This window comes from Gnatocerus cornutus, chromosome 2, assembly GCF_029298725.1.
Source record: "Gnatocerus cornutus isolate USDA-ARS CGAHR chromosome 2, icGnaCorn1.1, whole genome shotgun sequence".
In the NCBI taxonomy this organism is placed as follows: Eukaryota; Metazoa; Arthropoda; class Insecta; order Coleoptera; family Tenebrionidae; genus Gnatocerus; species Gnatocerus cornutus.
This window is the reverse complement of record NC_142234.1, coordinates 17,551,786-17,573,954: the sequence shown is the minus strand read 5'-3', so window position 1 is coordinate 17,573,954 and position 22,169 is coordinate 17,551,786. Positions and strand designations below refer to the sequence as shown.

At 34.5% G+C, this 22,169-nt stretch overlaps 1 long non-coding RNA gene across 1 annotated transcript in view; it reads left to right on the top strand.

Moving 5' to 3' along the window:
• Window positions 1-22,169, top strand: part of LOC148179626 (uncharacterized) — an 84,163-nt gene that overhangs the window by 18,771 nt on the left and 43,223 nt on the right. Inside the window, exon 2 of the long non-coding RNA XR_015771781.1 lies at window positions 8,581-8,627. This is a non-coding gene — a long non-coding RNA (uncharacterized LOC148179626). The remainder of the gene's footprint in view (window positions 1-8,580; window positions 8,628-22,169) is intronic.

The following is a 22,169-nucleotide window of genomic DNA, read 5'->3' as shown; positions in this document are numbered from 1 at the left end:
ACATTTTTGGTTTCTTCCCTATTTTCCTTTAAATTCGTCAGATTTTTGCAAATTGCCCTACTCTCCGAATTTGCCACATTTCGATTATTAAATATTGTTTGAGAAAATTTTCAGATTCATCGAATATTCCAGAATTCCTCATATGGTTTCAATTCCCTTGTGTCTTTCGGATTTATTTGATGCTTCAGACATTCAAAAATTGTTTGAATTAATCTTCGCATTCAATAGAACCGATATATTGGATCTTTTATTTAAATACTTTAGACTTCTTGGATTATTTGCTTCTTTAAATTCGGTTTGTTCTATTTGATAACTTTAATATACCTACTAATCCTACTAAAAGTCTAAACAATAATAATAATCGGCTCAATTAAAAAAATCTGTTTTCAATCCTGATAAAGACACAAATTATTTGACTTTCAAAGCCACAAACACAAACCAATAAACATTGAACAATAAACAATGTAGAACAAACAATGGACTGGCCGAGTAAAATCAATTATGTAATTTATTATCGAAAGGAGTGTGTAATCTGAGTTTGATTATGAAAGCTTCGGTCAATATAAAAATGCTTTTAAGTTTAAACAGACACATTTGAATTAAAAGTGTAAAGCTGACAGAACAAAAATTTAAATCTAAATTAATCTTCGTATATTATCATGGCATTTTCGCAATAATAATTAAAATATTGGTGGAGTTTAGAAAAACTCTTATTATTTCCTAGCACGGCTTTAAAGTTTGGCAAATAGTTTTTCCGTGCTTGAGAACAGTTTAATTTTGCGGGTTAGACTTGGATATAATGTGTAATTACATTCCCGAAGTCAGCGGCCTTTTATTCTGAATATTATCGTATCTAGACTGAAGCAGTTTTCATAAATTTTCCTGGAAGATGAAATTCCATTAAATTTTTTTGATATTTTGTAAAAACTTTGAAGCTCGTATAGAAGCGATAAGATCCGAATAAACTCTGTCAGTATTAAATTTCTCAGATGGAAATTCAATTCGGTAACGTGTGTACAGTAGCAGACGCATACTTAATGATGTTTACACAACTTTAAACATTGCATCTGTAGCATATAAGGGACCAATTTACACTATAAAGTAGGACTGGTGGAAACTGGTAACGTCGGGAGAGTCGAGCCATATACCCTGAAAGCCGCGCTAAAAGCGACCACATAACAAAAGAGAAACAGCGTTCTGCATTATTAACATCGACCAAAGTGAAATATTCGGTCTTGTACCTATGCAGGTAATGCGGGACACGTAGATATACCCAAACATAGGTTATATATTATGGTGCTTTGTATGGTAACCCATCTCTGCACGAATATCTACTCCTCCAGACATTAAACTTTCACGCAAGCATGAAGAATGCTTTCCATATAACTTCCTCTCTATCTTCCACATAAATGTTTATTTACATATAAAATCGTTGCAGAAGTCAATAGAGCACTGTTTTATTTTGTGGAAATTTATATCGTGGCGAAATTGTCTAGACTTCTTGCAATATTTTCTTTGGGGTAAGGGGCCCCGGAAATGTTTTCTCCTGAGACACAACAATAAACCCTTTCTTATAAATTATTAACTGAATTTGAAAGTCAGCCGGATTATGGAAGGTCATTCTTTCTGCTGGAAGGAGATTGCAACTTGCCCTACATTCATCTCAAATATTCATTAGTCATGACCGGAATTGCGTGTCAATTACGGAATGACATTTCAATTAATTGTGTGAATTTTAAATAATTCAATAATGACGTTCAGCCTAGATTATCCGGTTCCAGCTCGATACTCAAGCAATAAATTGCCACGTTACAGGATTATAATATGTAATTTCATACCTAGAAGCGAACTATTCTAATATTTGTCTGAGTATATTAATATGTTAAACGTGATGTAGAGTGCGGCCTTAGGTAACACTTGTAGCTTCACATATTTTTGAAATTTTGATTGAATGGAACTGTTTAAATTGGGTTAGGATAAGATATTTTACTTTTCAAACAAGGGATGCTCAAATCTCTTTAGATTCTCTGTAACATTTGCCCACCTTTAAATCAAGTAAACAAAACATTCTATTAGAGCCAAATCTTAGAACATCTCATGTGTAGTTTAGGGCCCCTAAATAAAAATTATTGTAATTGTAAAAATTGAATGAATAAAAATTTGAAATTGATTCATGTATTGTTTATTAGCACACAACCTAATATAGCACATACAAATATGAATAAAAAATATGGATGCTTTTCATCGGTAATAAACTAGCAATTTTGTGAATATACACAGATGTATCCTAATGTTTTTGTAAAATAATTTTCAATTTGCACCATTCCCTAAATTTATAAAATTGAATTATTTAGTAAATCTATAATTGGCATCAATTCCATTCCAATTTATTCTGTAGGCAACAAAAAATAAATCATTTAATCAGAACTGAACATTTTATTTTATTTTATTTACGCTTAAACCTTGCTACACCGACAAGCACTTAATACTTAAATAAATAATACTTTATGTATTTTAGCTCATTTGATATAAAACGTAGTTAATACCAAATTATTAAATTAGCTCAAATTGAATGTATATGAAACAAACCCTCCATTTCGTTTTTTCACTCGGCGTGCCAAATTGAATAACACTAACTTTTATTCAATTAACTTTTCCCGCATTGTTTCGACTCAGTATTTGTTATGAAGAGCATTAACCTGACAACTTTAATCATCTGTTGACAGATTTCGGATGGATCTTTCGATAATTATGAAACTACTGGGATTAAAACAGGTTCAAATACAAAGTTTTCAAAATAAAATATTCGAAACCACCTTTCGCCAAGGTAATCGAAATTCCCGTTAAGTACTTTCTGGATTTAGTTCTGTCTGTTTATTTATTCCATTAATATAAATCTTGTTAATTCCAGGAAAAATTAGCAACATTAAAACGCACTAAAAACGTCAATTCCGCAACAAACTGTTAAACAGTTTTTTATTTTTCAGCTTTGTGAAGCTCACTAAACTCTTGTCGCACCGTCGTAGTTGTTTGAACTCGTTTAATGTATCCCATAAAAAAGCACAACCGTTTTAGGGTTTTTAAATTTGCAATACAAGCAGAAAATCTATCATTCGTAAAATACGTTACAAAACACAGTCAATTTGGCAAGCTCTTCGAGCATTCCCTTTCGTAGAGGTAACTCCTCTTTAATGTTCGAAGTTGGAGCGATTTTAAATTTGAGATGTCGTTTTTTGGGGGTGTAAAAACTGATTTAAATTCTTGTGGTATCCATCGACTTAACTTGACGTTTGGGTACCAGTGAGTATAGAAGATAGCGATTTTATGAACGGATTTATAAAGGATTACCCTAATCTGTATACACAGGAGTTGGAGATACGCTTTACCCTTCGGAATAATACCAGGATTGTTACATAGTTTTAACCATTCTCGAATTCTGACATGGAACGAGTCGTCATAATGGTTACGATATGGGAATTAGGAGACACTTGTGTGGAGATTCACGTACTGTTATCATATTTGAGTCGAGTTCTCTTTTTGGAAGTTTGAAAATTGTAACTACACAATGCCATTGTGTTAGTTTGTTGCCGGGACTTCATCAACTTCGACCACACATCTCACAAACCATTTTAATTTCATTAAAACTTTGGCGAAGTGAATTTCATATTCCGGCCTCGCCGGAATTTTGAAGATTATTAGCATCTGTGTTAATTTTTCAGACAAATTATTCAACAAGCAATATGCAAATGGCTAGTAATTGTGCCTTCTCCCTTCTGTAACTTCATTTGAAGACTCCACGGCTTGACTCCGATTATTCCCATCCTGCTCCGGCTAATGTACCGGAAGGTAAGTGGTCGAGCGAGACCTTAATAGAATAAGACAGCAAAATGTTTCACACCAGCTTCGTTTCAGACGGTTACGGCAAATTAAAATATTTACAGCCACCGGCTTATCTATCGCAGAAGCTCACAGTTTATTTGTAGACAACGCTTTGGTCCACTCATGCTCTCTAGACCGTTTCTGGAGCTTTCATAATTAAAGAAACAAACAATAGGACAAGGATGTGGTCCAACCACTTTGTTTCAAAGTTAAGTCCAGTTGGTTTCATAAAATGTTCCCTCAGGTTTTGTTGTGTCGCCTAGTGCATGCAAGCTAAACGAATAAATTAGATGACCATACAAGTTTTCGAAATGCACCACTGTTTCAATTCTGACATTGTTACCGGTGCAGTTGTTAATTTGTTGTACTTGCGACAGTTTACGTTCCGTTGTAACTTCTTTAATTAATTTTACAAGCACGGGCAATATTGTTCGGGTAGAACTTTATAGTTTGCATGTTTAAGAAATTACTCCATCATAAAAGAATTTTATTAAATTCTGCCTAGAACTAACAGGTCCTGGCGGTGAGTCCTTCAAATAGTCAGCTTTAAATTCCAGACACGGTCCTGTCATTCCTCATACACATATGTCATTTTAAACGGGTACATTTTTGTGACTGCGCTGTAAAAGTCTTTGGACATAAAAACACGGTCTATTTGTACGAAGCGCTTCAAATTAGATTTTTTATGATTATTGTGATAATACCACTCAATCTCGTCTTTTGGTTCGAATTAAACCTGAATATACAGGAATGAATTTAGATAAAATCGCGGGTTAGTTAATGGAAACGAATTTGAATAATACGACGTTATGTACCTTTTTTGTTAATTATAAACTGATTAACTTTATGTAAATAAATGAAGCGTATGGAAAAAAATGAATAATTTATCAGGTATAGTGCTAATGCAGGTGTCACCAGTAGGAGATAAACTTGTCATTTACGTATCGAACGATTCCTAGCTTACACTGAATTTAGATGATTTATAAACTCAGATTTAATTGTATATACGTAGTTAATTAAATTTATCGTTGGATTACATTGAAGTTGCTACAAAACTGTGTAAATATGAAAGACTCTGAATACAGAATGGGAATGTTTTTGTGAAAAGTTCATTTCGCAGCATTGTTATTAAATTCGCTCAACCTGATCCTACCGCTTTTTAGTTAATTTTAATGTAGATTGCGTTTTTATGATATTTGTTCAAAATTTCAACTACAGCAATCCGACAAAAATTATTTTTTGCTTTACCTGGTTTTATGAAACGTGATTTTATAGTAATTAAAACAAATGCAATAGAGCGTGATCGTATTCCTTCATTGAGCAAATGTTGAAAAAGAATTTTTCAAAAAGCTATTTCAACAGAATGATACTACACGAAATTAATCTTTCATAAATTGTTAAGTTTGAAGGAAAAAACTGACCAAGAACAATAGTTTTTTCTACATTTTTATTAGGTTCTGTGAGTTGGGTAACTTGATCCCTTTGACAGCGGAAGTTTGTATTTTTGATCTTTTATTTAAATGAGTCAAAATCCAAAATTATGGAGCACAAAAGTCTAAGTAAAAGTAAAATATTTTCATTTTCAAAACAAACAAAAAATTTCCAAAATTTTCATATTGATTTAAACTACTTATATTTTTATCCTGGTTCCTTTAAGTTAGATTGAATGCGACATTATCTCATTACGGAACTCTTTAATTTTTCCCACTCCTATTAAAAAGCAATTTTGTAAAAGCAGCATCACGATTTACGACCTTTATTAAAAAAATGTTGTTGTAGCGACTAAACAAACAAGAGCTCCCAGGTTTCGTATTTTAAAACATTTATTTCCGTCCGATCGTATTGGAAATTGTCGGACAACAATCAGTTTTTAAAGTATGTTCTGTTCACGGCTGAAACTCAATTTCCTCAAGATATACTTTCCAAAATCTTCATAATACGAGAATATGTTTACAATAGTGAAACAGGAATAAAATTTTTAGAATGAGTAGCTACTCAACAGTTTTTGTGGTCAAATACATGGCAAATTGATCCACGTAAAATCGACGGCGACAATATTGAGTAGGAAAATTGCATTAACCCATTTCACCCCCACGACCAGTACACCATATCAAGTTTTCCTACAAGTTCGTATTATTAAATAACGGCAGATGGATAATTTCCCATTATGAATTCCGGACGCTTCTGAATTGTTAGGAGAAATGTACATCTAGCGATGGTGCGAGTAAAGTTTATTACGTCGAAACCGTTGAAACAAAACCAATTTTTCCCTTGTAATTTGGAGGTACTTGTGGCAATTTTCAGTCGATAATTCGATTACTGGTGGAACTCCTGAAGCGACTGTATTTTTTGCCGGCTGTTTATTAACGTTCACACCACCTCGCGACTAATTAAGCGTGCTAATCAATTAAATCGCTTATTAGCTTTTCCCATAGTAACGACGTGACGATATTTGACTGATGAAAAAACAGAGCACTCACAGCTGTTGACTGAAGCCACATTTTATCGAATTTCCCAACACTAATCCAAATTTAAAACGAAAGAAGGGAAGAAAATGCATGCTCAAATTGGTAACAAACAATTGGTTAATGGCGCGGATTAGTGTTTGGACTCGCTTTATCTAAAACCCTTTATATTTACGACCGTTTCGTTGTGTAGTTTCTTGTTGCTTTTAATGACTCATCGATTACGAATTTTAATTCGTTGGCTTAGAATCCGCGGGGCTTTTTCCCATTTATTTGCTTTTGATTACGTGAACACGTCCTTTTTTGTTGGGCTTTTCATGAGTTGAAAGCTCGCATTGATAATTTCTCCTCGAAAATATTTTCACAATGCCGAACGTTGCTAAGAATATCCATTGAAGAAATTTTTTGTGTTAAATAAATTTTGCACAATAACGGCAAGCTGAGATTGGTGACTAAGCAACCAATCCTGTATTCAGTTATATGGAGGTAATGTTTTCTTGTCTTTCTGAAATAACACACTGATTCTGCCGGAAGTGAAATTCGCAATGTTTTGCTTCCATCGTTCAGGTAAGCGTTATTCCGGGCCAAGTTACACCCGATTCGCGGAGCTTCAACCTTTTTATTTTTTTACGAAATAGTCCAGACATTATAAATAAAATATATTCTGAAATTGTCTGCAGAAAATACACTTTCTTGTTTACCCCATAGCTGTTCTGATCCAGATCCTTTCAAATATTTCTCTTTAAATAGGGAAATTTAATTAATTTGATTTTCCAGAGCATAAAAGCAGAGTCTGCTTCGGGAATATCTGAACTATTTCTCGGGATGTTTTGAGTTTTATGTCCGATGCAAGTGTTCCCCAATAAGATTGGGTAACTGTGAATGCTCCAAAAGCGATTGTGGTGAACAATAATGACATTTTCTCAAATGAGTGTGGAATAAGCAGTGAAATATTGAGCTCTCCGATGTGCATAATTTTCGCATTTCAACAAGACAACATTTCCTTCCGTTCGTGCCTTCGACTACAAAGGCAGTATATAAATTCTTCATCTTGGTATCCGTCCTGAATTATGTCTGGGTAGATACAGAGCTCTCCGGATAATGAATTTTCCAGATATGTTTTACAGTGCCATAAAAGTCAGTGGAACTTATGTCACTCTAAGTCGCATCGAGTCGATGGCGCGCAAACTAAGATGTGGAATTAATAGAGATAGATGGTGCTATATTAGTTTGTTTGCCGGAGTCTCTAGACCAGAAACTGTTAATGGATCAAATTTATTATCATTATTCTGGTGGTGCGCCTTTTATATCTCTCTCATAATTATGCAGTGCCATTAGCTGATTAAACAAGTTACCTTTTTCAGAAATTTTAATTTTTCGGAGCGATTAAGGATGTAGAAAATTTTCCAAAGAACAAATCTCCCGGGAAAATCTTGAAGAAAATTTATTAAATACTTTGACTGTGTCCACCAAGGCATGCTAACATGACCTGAACCCTTGTCATACGTCGCCTTATTCTGTCATTTTCAGCTTACAAGCAGCATTGTGAACGAGGATATTCCCACTTCTTTCCTTCCCCCGGAATGTCTCAATACAAATTTTCGCGAGCCGATCAAAAAAGAATAATCGATCAATGCTAATGAGTTTTTGTGCCATTTCCAATTAGAACCATCGACGATTCGCGTCAGCTTTTACAAAAGATGAAAATCCTTCAAAAATGTCGTCCATGCCGTTCAAATATTCCATCAAGATTTGAAGTGGTATACAAAGCTCTGATTTCAAATTAAAGGACATCGTTTGCCTATTGTAATTTTACATTCAAATGCATTTAAAATGTCATGAAAATTCTTTTACAACTTTAAACACTGCTGCGAAATCAAAGGCGCGAGCATATTGACCGTGCAGTTTCAAAAGCTTTTGACTTTTAGTATTGACTTTTTAAAACACCCAAGGCTTCCCCCAAATACAATGTCGGAGGTCGGAATTAGATTATTTAGATATCGGGAAATTACGTTGAAAGATCAAAAAGAGTTACAAAATGAAAAGAAGAAGTGATAATTTTTTCCTTTTATGATAGCCTGAATCGCAAATTGAGGTTTTTCGAGTCTTTGATCTCGTGAGCAGTGAAAATGATTACAATTACATGGAAGGACATATTAAATCAAGCCGGGATTATCATCCAAAGACCGACAAAAATTATTGTTCTTCCTGTATTCATATTCTCGGTTTGTTTCAGGTGTGTATGCTCAAACGTGGGAAGTGAATTCCGAAACTGAGTAAAAGGTAAGTTTTAATGCTTGAAACACAATTTATAGTAATTTTAGTTTTAGAACAAATTCAAAATTCTCAAAATTTTATTTAATTCGTTTAGGTAGTTTTCAACCTTCCAAGATTAAAAAAAAATAAAACCAAAAATAAAACTACCTTTTGTGTGATGATTTTCTCCTCTCTGCTCAGTTTTTAATTCTGAATAACTGTGAACTGGCCTCCCGCTCCGATCGACTTCTACCTATATTTTTCCCGCCGTAGAAAATCTCTCCTCCACCGTGAAAATCGTATCGTAAATTTAAGGAACAACATCCCATTGCAGATTTGATCATGTGAAACGACACGGCTGAAGACGACGTGCTAAGCCGTAAATTTCCCATTGTGATTTATCCAGCATTACTTAAAAAAACGAGCCCAGTTAATTTATTAGCCGAATAGTAAAACGATGTTTAAGAAAAAATCGCAGGGTTTGTGTAGCTACTTAAGTGTATAAAGATAAATGATGAAACTTGAGGAAAGGTCTCGCCACCGCACATCACTTCTCAATTAAACCCTTCTCGTGAGTGTCAAAAGCTCGGTCCGGTGCAGTTGAAGAGCGGCCAGTGTTAAAGATTAATCCTGAGGCGAGAAGGAGATAAATTCCGTTCGCAACGCTCGTCCTTATTTTCAGACAAGTTATTATCGGTCTGAAGTTGCAGCACCTAATTGGCTGATAAGAATGCGGCGTTCGTTCACGTCCGGAAACCTCTAATTCTGCCTTCAGGGCTCCGGAGCTTCTGGAGTCGGTCAGGGTTTCAAATTGCCATTACAGAACGTTTGCTACGGGGCTTTAGAATAAAGGAGATTGAAAATATTGTAATAGAAATTGAGAGAAAAGAGAATTTTACAAGGAGAGGAGGTTCAATTAAATTATATCGAACTAGCGAAGACTACCTTGGCAAAAAGAACATAACTCTAAACACTAGAAGCTGCATTCTTTTTATCGGAGCTAATTACTGAAATTGCAGCGCAAATTTCCGAGAATTGCAAGACAAAAATGATAAAAAATTAATAAATTTTATTATCAAGTTTTCAAGAGGATTTAAAATCACACTAAATGCTAGGAAATGCTTCGCACCCTCGAGACGCATAAAGGTAAAAAAAATAACATAAAACGCTAAGTAGAATTAAATTCAAGCGAAGCATGACATCAATATTCCCCTTTTTATAGCCCCGAGCCTAAAATAAATTAAATAATTTTCCCCAATTCAAATACTGTCGAAATTCTATTACTGCTGGTTTTATTGTCGATCCGCCCAAAGAAAATATTCGGTTCGTTTAAAATTGTAATCATTATTGATTTCAGGAGGTACAATCTTTTGTATCAATATTGAGGGACAATTAAACGCTAGTTGATCTCGCAAAGTATCACCACCCATGGGCTCGATTTCGCATAGAGACTAGTGTAATCACATATTAGTCTCGCCAGAGCTCTACGCTGTAACATGAGGCAACAATAGAGTAATTAGTCAACTCAATAATTTTGTGTAATAGCTTGCTTGGTCTGTAATAGAGGAATAAACCTGAAGTAATTTAAAACAATCAGTTGTAATAATTGTAAAAAGCCCTTAAATTGTACACTTATTTATTGTGAGAATTAAGTAAATATTGGCCACGATCTCCAAACATGTTTTGTAAACACGCGTATTTGCTATCTCACAATCGGATAATCAGAGAGAATACATGGGTGAAAAGTCATGTTTTATTATGTGGTTTAAATGATAGTGTAATAGCTGCATTTGTACATGTGGGTACCCTCAGCTTGCGACTGGATTTAACATTTGACTGTTGAGGTCAAAAGTAACTGCATGCAACGTCGAGAAAATATTGCACTCCAGCATTATTAGCTTTTGCGGCTTTCATATTTACGCCCAGTTGTACGAAATTAGACCGAATTTACCAGAAACTATGAAACTACCTCATTTATTAGATTTTCAGTCCAAACCGCCCTTCTATTTCAAGAACGAATTTTGTTTTTCGGACGTTTGCTTGTGTTTTTGATCGTTTGCAGTTGCTTTGTCATCAAAGAACTAGAGACGTGCTTGCTGTTTTTAAGCATGTTTTCTCAAATCTCTAAAGTCAAGTAGCTTGGCGAGCGTTTTGAGTTGCTCGAGTATACAAGTGCGATCCCCGGGGACATCAACATTTATCCTACTTGAATCCTGGTAAATTCCCAAAGGACACCGGATATGGCTACAATGAAAAACACTTTTGCTAACATTGTTTTGACAAGGCCAATTATGGTCCCCCTGTTTCAATATTGTCTTTTATTAATGGGTTTTTATGTCGCGGAAAGCTGTTTATATGGTGTCTAATGTACTCGAGTAGACAAATTGGTAAAAATGTTTACCTGTGTGTCTCCATTCTTCGACTTTGTTTGCTCGGCTAGGAAAATATCCCTTCGACGCGGCAAAAACTATTCTAGGTAAACACATTTTATTAATAATCTCCTGCGCATTAGCGAAGAAACCTCATTATGGCGTTAATGTATTATTGACAGAGCAGTAGATCATTCGATGATGTGTTTATTAACATCTGCTATTACACATTACCGGAAGCCGACGTCAACGCGATGAGAACATAAATCCCGAAGGACTACGTCACAATTCGAAACGGCGTAATCAAATATAATAAAGCGTCACTAGAACTGATGGCAATTTCATTTCACAAAAAATACCGACAAAATTAACAAAATGGTCGACTTGCCGTTTAATACCAACTAACGCTATTTGGGACACGTTTCAGTTATTTTGCTAATTATATAATTTTAAATTAGATCAAACATCCCCCTGATTTTACATAAACGCGGAGCTGCTAATTACTAATTAGTGAATCAAAATTAATGACTACTGACGGGGAAATAGATTTCAGTAGTTATCGATCGGGGGAACTTTTTTTATTCACACTCTTTAAGATACTTATTATAATTAATTGATAAGCTCATTTGAAACTCACCAAAACCGCGCATGATTAATGGAAAAAGTGGTTTTACATTATTCGCAGTTCGGTTCTTTCGATTCTCCATTATTAGCACCACATTTTCGATATGAAGTAATTACGGTTACATATAGAGTCAGAAAATTCCTTTATCTCGATTATTTGCAAAACACTGCTGGAAATTGGTTCATTCGTTGGTGATTGCCGCTGCAATAATGACTGCGGCATTCATTTTTTCTTTTTCCATTTTGATTGTTTGTATTATATTTAACCTCGTTGGCTTGTACAATTTTTATTGGTGATACTGTGCTAACGATCGGGAGCAGTCAAGCTTATCCATTTTTTTGCAGATGATTTCTTTCACTTACAAAATGAAATCTACTTTAATCACGATTTTATTTATCTTGTTAGGGATAATTTGTAATTTTGAACAATGAATGTGGAGTTGGAAATTTGTTCAGCTCATTTTCTGAAGGGTAATCAAAGTGTTGTTATGTGGGATACAATTATTATTAAGTTTCAATAAAAATAGGTGGGTAAAAGTGGAACGAGAGACCGCGAGAATTGGCAGTACCTAGAGTTCGATTAATTTATAAGACAAATAATAAATGGGTCCACTGTGGCTCCGAGCGAATGCTGTCAAGTAAAACAGTTAAAAGCGCTTTCCTACCAGCCTTATTAAAATACCTCATAATAAAAAGACCATAATAAATGTAATTGAAAGTAGCATGATTTACTGTATCTTGTAGATTATCGGTCATTATTAAAGAGCGGATTTTATGAAGTTGTTTTTAATATGTGAACCTATTACTTTCTTTGGAGATGTTATAAACTTTTATTATTTAGGAGTAAAATATAAAATATTGTCTGAATATTGCTATAATAAGAATAAATAAAAAATCAATAAATTACAAGGAACTTAAAGAGAAAAACATTGTAAAAAACAAAGAATTGGAAAAATTTTAGTGTCCTGGAAGATCCTAAAAAATACTGATAAAGTGTTAATTAAAAATGAAGTAATATTCAATATAACACAGATAAGACAAGTTTTTCTCAATAGACTGGGGGCCATCAATCTGCACAGCATCTCCTGTAAAAACGGCGATGTTTTTGGGCTCTAACTCATTTTAGTTTGCAACAGTAGTCAGAGATTTTCACATCGGTAGCACCCGTGAATATGATATATGGTTCTCGAGGGCCCTAACAAAATTACTGTCACAATAATGGAAAGGATTGCGCTAACATGTTTTAGGTGTGTTTTTGTCACAGCGGGGACTCCGTTCCTAACTTCGAAGGCGGCGTACATCGGCTATCTCTCCGTGTTTTCAGACAGAAGTGACACTACTACAGTCGTATTATCAAATTATAGGACACCGTTTCCTCTTAACGTATTACATCCATTATTGATAAGTAAATGGTGCTTTTGTTAAGTATTTATGCGATCGGACGATATGAGTCGTTATTTATTTACTGTAATAACTAAAAATAAACAATTCATGATGAAAATTGAAGCCTTTGTTTCTGTCCCGTCTGATTTGCTTTGACAGCCGCCATCTCCCTGACAAATACTTCTTGACATTTGAACGTACGTCGTCTGGCGAAGATGTTCGATTGCTCGAAAAACTACTCTGTCACATTGCAATGGGCACAATGGAGCTCTGAAATGGAGGCAAATAAAAATCTCGATTTTCAACTTGTCGACCGAGCATCACTTGAGACCAGATTATATAGAGATTTTCATTATTTTTATTGGCGACCCTGCACTTGAACACACGCGCGCTCTCCTCTGGTAATTGAAGTTACCCCCGACAAGTGTGACGTTGTTCTTAAGGAACATTACGACAAAATAATATTAGTTCGCGTTGGTCTCATTTTAAAATCTGCAGTACTTTGGTTTTTTCCGGCAGAATTTATGGATGCGTATAAACATTTGTTAGAAGACCGAATTTAACGCCACGTTCGGAAACACTGTAACTAAGTTCTAAAGTCATGTAATTCCGTCTCTATTACTTACCGGGAGTTTATAGTGGAGTAAAGAGGAGCAAATTTCCTAGACTTAAAGCACCTCCGACGAAGCGCAACTGCAGTCAGAAAGAAAAATGCTCAAAGTTTTCCGACGACGCGAGAAATCGTTCTTTTCGCAAAGACACCGTTCGTTAAGAAAAATGAAATTCGTTGAATGCTTTGAGAGGCATGTTGAAGTAAATACTCGTTAGCTTTGATTGGTAGTATTGGATTTTTTATTTGTCTGCTGGATACACCAAGTTTGGATGTGTTATTAGATTTAGCTGTCGTGATTTTATGATTCATAGTGCGTTCGGGAGAGTATTTTATTACATTCCGATGCAGCACTTTATTGCCAATATATATTATATTGCTGAAAACTGGCGCAAAATGCTGTAAAACCTTCTTCTATCTTCGACACTGATCTGAAAAACGGCGGATTTTTGAATTTTGCTCAGGTTAGTTGACGTGACGAGCTATAAGCTTCGCTGAAAACATATTCAATCTTTATCCATGCATGTTCTGTAAGTTTATAGGTATACCTATTTTCATAGCAATAAATCTATCTGTTTTTTGGTTTGTAAAATAATAATTTTAATTCGTATAAACAACGGGACTATAAATAACAATTATTTAGCGATTAAATTAATTATATGACCAGGTCAAATTCTATTTAAACAAAATAAATGGATGAAGCTATAGTACAGTACAAAAATTAAATTACATACTCCGAAAAATAGTTATTTTAGGTACAATATACCTCTACCTGGGCTTTGCGAGGGTGGGTGGTTTACATCGTCCGGACCTGCTAAATACACTACGTTCCCGAGGCGCATAAAGTTGAAGTTAAATTTACAAAGGATTTTTACTTTCAGTGTAATTAACATTTTCTTGAAAATTTTGCTGTTTTAACAAAAATTGAAAATGCTTCAAATTAGCCCGGAGTTTTAAAAATATTGAGTTGGGCGAAAAGTTTGTACGGATTTGCAAAATAAATTCAATATAAATGAGGATTTATTAAAGTAGGTACGTCTTGTTTTATCACCTTTTCCCAAACACTAAAATCTATCATCAAAAATAGAAGTACATAAATTTGAATAGTGCAAAATAGTCGATGCGCCATTACGAAAAAAAATTCAAATTTTTGTTAAATTGCTTAATTTTATAGCGTTTATCTCGAAATTCTTATTAGAAATTTTCTAAATAATGCACGAAATTAAGACAATTCCACTGTTGTGAAAAAATGGTGGATGCACCAATTCTGAAAAACATTTTAAACTTTTGCTGAAAGATTTAATATGACTATGACACCATTTTTGTCTTAGTTTTATTTTACAAAATCTGAGGATAGCAAAAGCTTCACGGAACCAAAGAAATAAAAATTTAATATTATATTTAAAAGCAATCACAATAACTCTCGAAACGCTTATTTCAAAGCATTGTAATTTGGACAGCTGTAAGTTACCATAATCCTCTGTACGAAGCGCACTTTTAGAATATATAAATATGACCACAACAGTAGTTGCCGTGCCAAAGTAATTATTTGCTTTAGCTTGCAAAAACATGAAAGCTCGCATGTTTTCACTGTAAATTCTGTGTAGCTAATTGTAATGTTTGAAAATTGTTTTTGCACTAATTGCCTAAATCTGACAGTAAATGGCATTCCTACAGCAATAAATTTGAAAATTAGTTTATTACCCATCAAACAGGTTCAGCAATTATTTAAAACGAACGAGGAAAGTGCATCATAGTCGAGGAAGCAACTGCGCGCATAATTTAATTAGATAATTTATTTGCCCGCACATTAATAATTTTATCTTGTTGTAACCCTGTTCTTGTGGTGCTTAGAGACTTGGATGAATTATAAATGTGTAGATACATTACGGATTACAGATACTAATAGAATTGACCCTGAAATTCTGCTCACCTGCCACAGTAGTAGAATGTTGACGATGGCGGTGGAGGGTGAAAATGGAATTCTGCCAGACTGGGAATTATGTCGGCCCATTAGCCCCGACGTAGGTGAAACGCTTTGTTTATGAGCTTGCATGTACAACAACAGAGTTCACACTTCGATGGTGGCGTGATGAACTGATGAGTTCCCAAATTACGCCTGTTTGGAGTTATGGACAATTTTAAAGGGCATGGGGGCCATTGTAATTATTTTTGAGCCCCCCGCGGATTCCACATTTTAATTTAAATATTTACAAGTAACTCTGTCCGGGAAAACAAAACATTGAGTGACAGATTCGTTTAGAAATGAAATTAGTTTTATTCATTGCAAACAAATATGGTTTTTAATTAAACTTTGGTTGAATAAGAAGATTATTAATCGATCTGGTGGTGAGGGAGTAGCACTTGTATGTAAATTAATTAAGAGTAATTGAGGAGGAAGTGCGCCAATCATGTTGACCTCTAAAAACAGTGTTGCCAAACACATTAGTCCCCGGATCCAACTAACCCGCCCGTATATCATTAGTTGATGAATTAATTGTCAAAGTTATTTTACCAGAATGTCGCAGAGTGAAAACTATCGAGTCTGACGTGACAAATATGTTTGTTGGTGATTCAGGGTCGGATTTAAAATAAGGAACTCCAAATTCAGTTATCTGCAGATTTATTGAGCCGAGTTTCGACAGGGAAAATATTTATAGCTTAATTCTCGTTCTTTATTACCCCGAGATATTTAAATTAACGTGGAAGAAAGACGATTGTTGAAACTGAGACGATATTTACACTACCCTAATTAATTTTGCGTACTTACTTGATGACCCAAGGGAAAGGAAATGATTTCACGGAACGAATTTATTAAAATTGGTCGCTCTTTATCAAAAGGGTAATTAAATTGCCATTGAACGCCAAACTCGGTCAATTTATTGAAGAAATACGGCGACTGGCTTGCACCGAATGAATTTTTAATTAAGACAGCATTCTTTGCTTAACTTTTAGTTTAATTCAAAATTAAGTTTGGGCATATAAATCCACGCGAGGGACTTGGCAGCCGTGTATCCAACATCGCTAGATCTCCCTAGAGACGTGAAAACGCATTGCTACCAACTTCGCGGATGCAAATCTGCCGTAAAACCACTAATACCCCCTTTCAGGCCTCCATGAGGGAGCGTACAAAGTTGCTTGACAGATTTATGATAGTCTTCAATACGATGGGGATCTTTCAGACGGCCAGCTTCGACGCACCCCGTCAAATTGTTTTAAACTGAATTCGAACGCGCCCCAAAATGAGTTATTTATACCACAAAGTTTCAATATGATATTGAAGGAATTTTTTTTTAATTCGAGACAGTTAGGAAGTAATAGCTTGTCGAGACACACACATCAAGTGCAATTCTAGCATTTCCCCCCGAGACGTGTTCCACCAAAGCTGGCGCAGTTCACAGCTTCCGGAAATCCGTCATCTGGCCTACTACAAACTAATTTCACATGATAACAGTGGATAAATTGTGTAGTAACGTTGCACTAAGGAAAACATTGCCCTTAGGACACTACTTTAACCGTCTCACTGTTTATGTAATTAATAATATTCCACAACAATAACGATTTATGAATGTAGAAATTCCCATAGCTCCGATCGTCTCGAATTTATTCTCCCTAACGTATGACAAGGTAACAATAATGAAATATTCATGAGAAGTAATATTTGTTTGGAATTAGAGCCAACATCAAAGCAAACAAACAGAACACTTCTCAAATTAGGCATAGGAGAACCCTCTCGCCAATCTAATTTAAAACGACACAAGAACGCCACTGCTGCTGAAATTCCTGAATCATTTAATAATTGCCTCGCTATTGTCAACTGACAATGGGAACAAGAACAGATCTAGAATTGTCCGCAATTGTCTCCGAACTAAATTGTTAATGAGGAAATGACTATTAATTTGTTGCTTTGAATGCGCGTTATTGTGGGCCACTTTAATGTTAATCAGATTCAAAATTTCTCAAACGCTTTTCCATTCTTGTCTACAAATTTCTTTTACATAGTTTCTAAACTTGTTTTGGAGAGTGCATAAACTATAAATTCTCTAGAAATCTTTAAAAGACTTCTAGAATTTCCTAAAGTTGTTCCTACCTTCAACTTCTCCGTAAATATCCAAAATACAAACAATAAATTTATCGTCAATTTTTAGTTAAGTCCAATGTTAATTTCTCAGTATTAAATTTTTTTAAAATTTGGCTTCAAATCTCCTTATCTCTTTCACCGTATTCTACGAGTTCTTTTGCGTTGATGCAAACTGTGCACTTTTTCGAAATATTGTAGTGAAAACCACCAATAAATCATCGCAATCGCTACATTTCTCTCAATTTTCCCTCATTAAAACTAACAAGAAAATGTGCATAAACTCACCAAAAGTTGAGCTCGTCTCTGATAGGTTGTCCAGCGTCGTGATGATCGTCTCTGCCTTAACGTCTCCGTTGACATTGCACTTTGCACTTTTCATAAATTCACTCCACTTTTCACAAAACTAATTTTTTATTCGAATTTGCTTCATAATATAACCTCAACAAGCCCCCAACCGCCATCAAACACGGTGGATACAACCACTTCGGACACAGTCGGTTGTCTTCGTTTGATGGACAGGGCCAGTAACTTTAAAATATTATTTCTATGTACAATTAATTTATTAACTACGTTACAGCATTATCCGTTTGGTCTACTGTTTCACAAAAATTCAATTTTTTTACTTGTTTATCTCAATTTTTTTTAAATTTGAGTATTCCAATTATGACTAGCTAGCCGATGGTATCCGAAGTAGTATATGCCCTTCGTGTTTACAATTCCCGGCATTTTTGGTGGTGTGTGAATTTTTGTGTTTGAATTGTGCATTATGTGAAAGTAGCTATATTTGAAGTATTCTTGAAAATCTAAACGTTTTGGAATTGTGACAACACCAGGTAGTGAATAGAGGAAATAGGCTCGATTTTGGTGAGTGTTATAATAATGTGAGGTTATGTCCAGCGCTTTATATTTTTTGTTACTACTAAATGTACCGATAGTCTCCGGCGCTGTTATTTAAGTTCTTTAACTAAATTTACAAATGGTAAGCAATAAGCAAATGTGATTAAAAGAGCGAAACAGCTCTGTCGAATGCAGTGCAAATTTCCGTCAAGAGATGGCAGCAACAAAACAATTTAATGTCACTGTAAATTTAATAAGTTCACTTGATTCCATCTAAAGTGTTTGTAAAATTGTCTTCTTTTCTGTCAAATGCTCTAAATTCACCGTAGAAAACGATGTTTGGCACCTTTGAGTTATACATGAAGCTACATCTTAACTAAAAGATTGTCAGAAAAACGATGGCAAAAACTGTGACTATCAATCAGTCGTGGCTGATTTGTTGCCGGATCTGAATTTCAATCCCAGGTTTGGAACCTGCGGCAAATTCTGCGTAAAATGATGTATAATAACGCAAGTTTACTCGAAAAAATAGCAAGATATCAATATCTGAAATTTGGCATAGTTATAGTCATAAATTTTGCGAAAAATTGCAACTTTCGACTTTTAGAAAATCTAAAAACTATTTTTTTTGTAAAAAATTGCGAGAAAAACGATGGCAAAAACGGTTTCTCAATATTTCTAATAGTTTTAGAGATATTGAGCACGGATTGTTTCAAACCTTCAAAAATTTGGCTCTCTGGCGACAACCCAAAAATTCAAACGGCCATAACTCAGTTATTTGTTGACAAAAATTTAGAAATTTTCATGTTTTTGGATTCAGCGCGACATTCTGCGTAAAATGAGATCCAAATTTGTTGAGTTTGCTTAATAAATAAACGAGGCATTGGCCAAAAACTGTTTTGAAAACGTAATTTTAGGGTCATTTTCAATCAAAGTTTTCAAAATGAAAACGACGTTTGATAGCTTTGAATTATACACCAATCGAAAAAGAAGCTCAAAATCTATCTACTGGCCAAATTTGAGATCGATCGGAGAAATAGTTTACAATTTATGGCTAAAAATAAAAAAAATGAAAAATTTTCATCGTTTGAGTCGTAATTTTTTTTCGCGAAAAAGCGACTATCGAATTTTGGGCTTTTGAGTACAGCTTCTAACGTAAAATGAGCCGAGAAAAAGAATGGCGCAAACCGCATCTCAATATCTCAAATAGTTTCCGAGATCTCGAGCACCAATTATTTTGAACCGTCAAAAATTTGGCCCTCTGGCGACAACCCAAAATTTCAAACGGCCATAACTCGGTTATTTGTTGACAAAAATTAAAAAATTATCATGTTTTTGAATTCAGCGTAAAATTCTGCGTAAAATGAGACCCACATTCGTTGAGTTTGCTTAATAAATAAACGAGCTATTGGTCAAAAACTGTTTTGAAAACATCATTTTAGGGTGATTTTCAATCAATGTTTTCAAAATGAAATCGACATTCAATAGCATTGAATTACACATCAGTCGAAAGAGGAGCTCGAAATCTATCTACTGGCCGAATTTGAGATCTATTGGACAAATAGTTTACGAGTTATGGCCAAAAATAAAAAAAATGAAAAATTTTCATCGTTTGAGTCGTAATTTTTTTTCGCGAAAAAACGACTATCGAATTTTGGGCTTTTGAGAACATTTTCTGACGTAAAATTAGCCGAGAAAAAGAATGGCGCAAACCGCATCTCAATATCTCAAATGGTTTTTGAGATATTTGACTTTAAAAATTAGGAAAAATGAGAAAAAATGAAAATCGACTTTCCGAAGTTTTGATCGGCCATAATACAGTTACCTGTTGTCGGATCTGAATTTAAGTCCCAGATTTGAAATCTACGTGAAATTCTGCGTACACTGATGTATAATAACAAGTTTACTGTAGAAAATAAGCGAGATATCGATATCAGAAATTTGGCCATAGTTTTAGTCACGAATTTTTGCGAAAATTTGCAAATTTCGTTTGAGGATAAATCAAAGAACTGTTTCTTATGTAAAAAAATGCGAGAAAAACGATGGCGCAAACCGCATCTCAATATCTGAAATAGTTTCAGAGATCTCGAGCACCAATTATTTTGAACCGTCAAAAATTTGGCCCTCTGGCAACAACCCAAAATTTCAAACGGCCATAACTCGGTTATTTGTTGACAAAAATTAAAAAATTATCATGTTTTTGAATTCAGCGTAAAATTCTGCGTAAAATGAGATCCATATTCGTTGAGTTTGCTTAATAAATAAACGAGGTATTGGCCAAAAACTGTTTTAAAAACATCATTTTAGGGTGATTTTCAATCAATGTTTTCAAAATGAAATCGACATTCAATAGCATTGAATTACACATCAGTCGAAAGAGGAGCTCGAAATCTATCTACTGGCTAAATTTGAGATCTATCGGACAAATAGTTTACGAGTTATGGCCAAAAATAAAAAAAATGAAAAATTTTCATCGTTTGAGTCGTAATTTTTTTTCGCGAAAAAACGACTATCGAATTTTGGGCTTTTGAGAACATTTTCTGACGTAAATTTAGCCGAGAAAAAGAATGGCGCAAACCGCATCTCAATATCTCAAATAGTTTCCGAGATATTTGACTTTAAAAATTAGGAAAAATGAGAAAAAATGAAAATCGACTTTCCGAAACTTTGATCGGCCATAACTCAGTTATCTCTTGTCGCATCTGAATTTAAATCCCAGATTTGAAATCTGCGTGAAATTCTGCGTACACTGATGTATAATAACTTAAGTTTACTGTAGAAAATAAGCGAGATATCGATATCAGAAATTTGGCCATAGTTTTAGTCACGAATTTTTGCGAAAATATGCAAATTTCGTTTGAGGATAAATCAAAGAACTGTTTCTTATGTAAAAAATTGCGAGAAAAACGATGGCGCAAACCGCATCTCAATATCTGAAATAGTTTCAGAGATCTCGAGCACCAATTATTTTGAACCGTCAAAAATTTGGCCCTCTGGCGACAACCCAAAATTTCAAACGGCCATAACTCGGTTATTTGTTGACAAGAATTAAAAAATTATCATGTTTTTGAATTCAGCGTAAAATTCTGCGTAAAATGAGACCCATATTCGTTGAGTTTGCTTAATAAATAAACGAGGTATTGGCCAAAAACTGTTTTAAAAACATCATTTTAGGGTGATTTTCAATCAATGTTTTCAAAATGAAATCGACATTCAATAGCATTGAATTACACATCAGTCGAAAGAGGAGGTCGAAATCTATCTACTGGCCAAATTTGAGATCTATCGGACAAATAGTTTACGAGTTATGGCCAAAAATAAAAAAAATGAAAAATTTTCATCGTTTGAGTCGTAATTTTTTTTCGCGAAAAAACGACTATCGAATTTTGGGCTTTTGAGAACATTTTCTGACGTAAAATGAGCCGAGAAAAAGAATGGCGCAAACCGCATCTCAATATCTCAAATAGTTTCTGAGATATTTGACTTTAAAAATTAGGAAAAATGAGAAAAAATGAAAATCGACTTTCCGAAATTTTGATCGGCCATAATTCAGTTATCTGTTGTCGGATCTGAATTTAAATCCCAGATTTGAAATCTGCGTGAAATTCTGCGTACACTGATATATAATAACTTAAGATTACTGTAGAAAATAAGCGAGATATCGA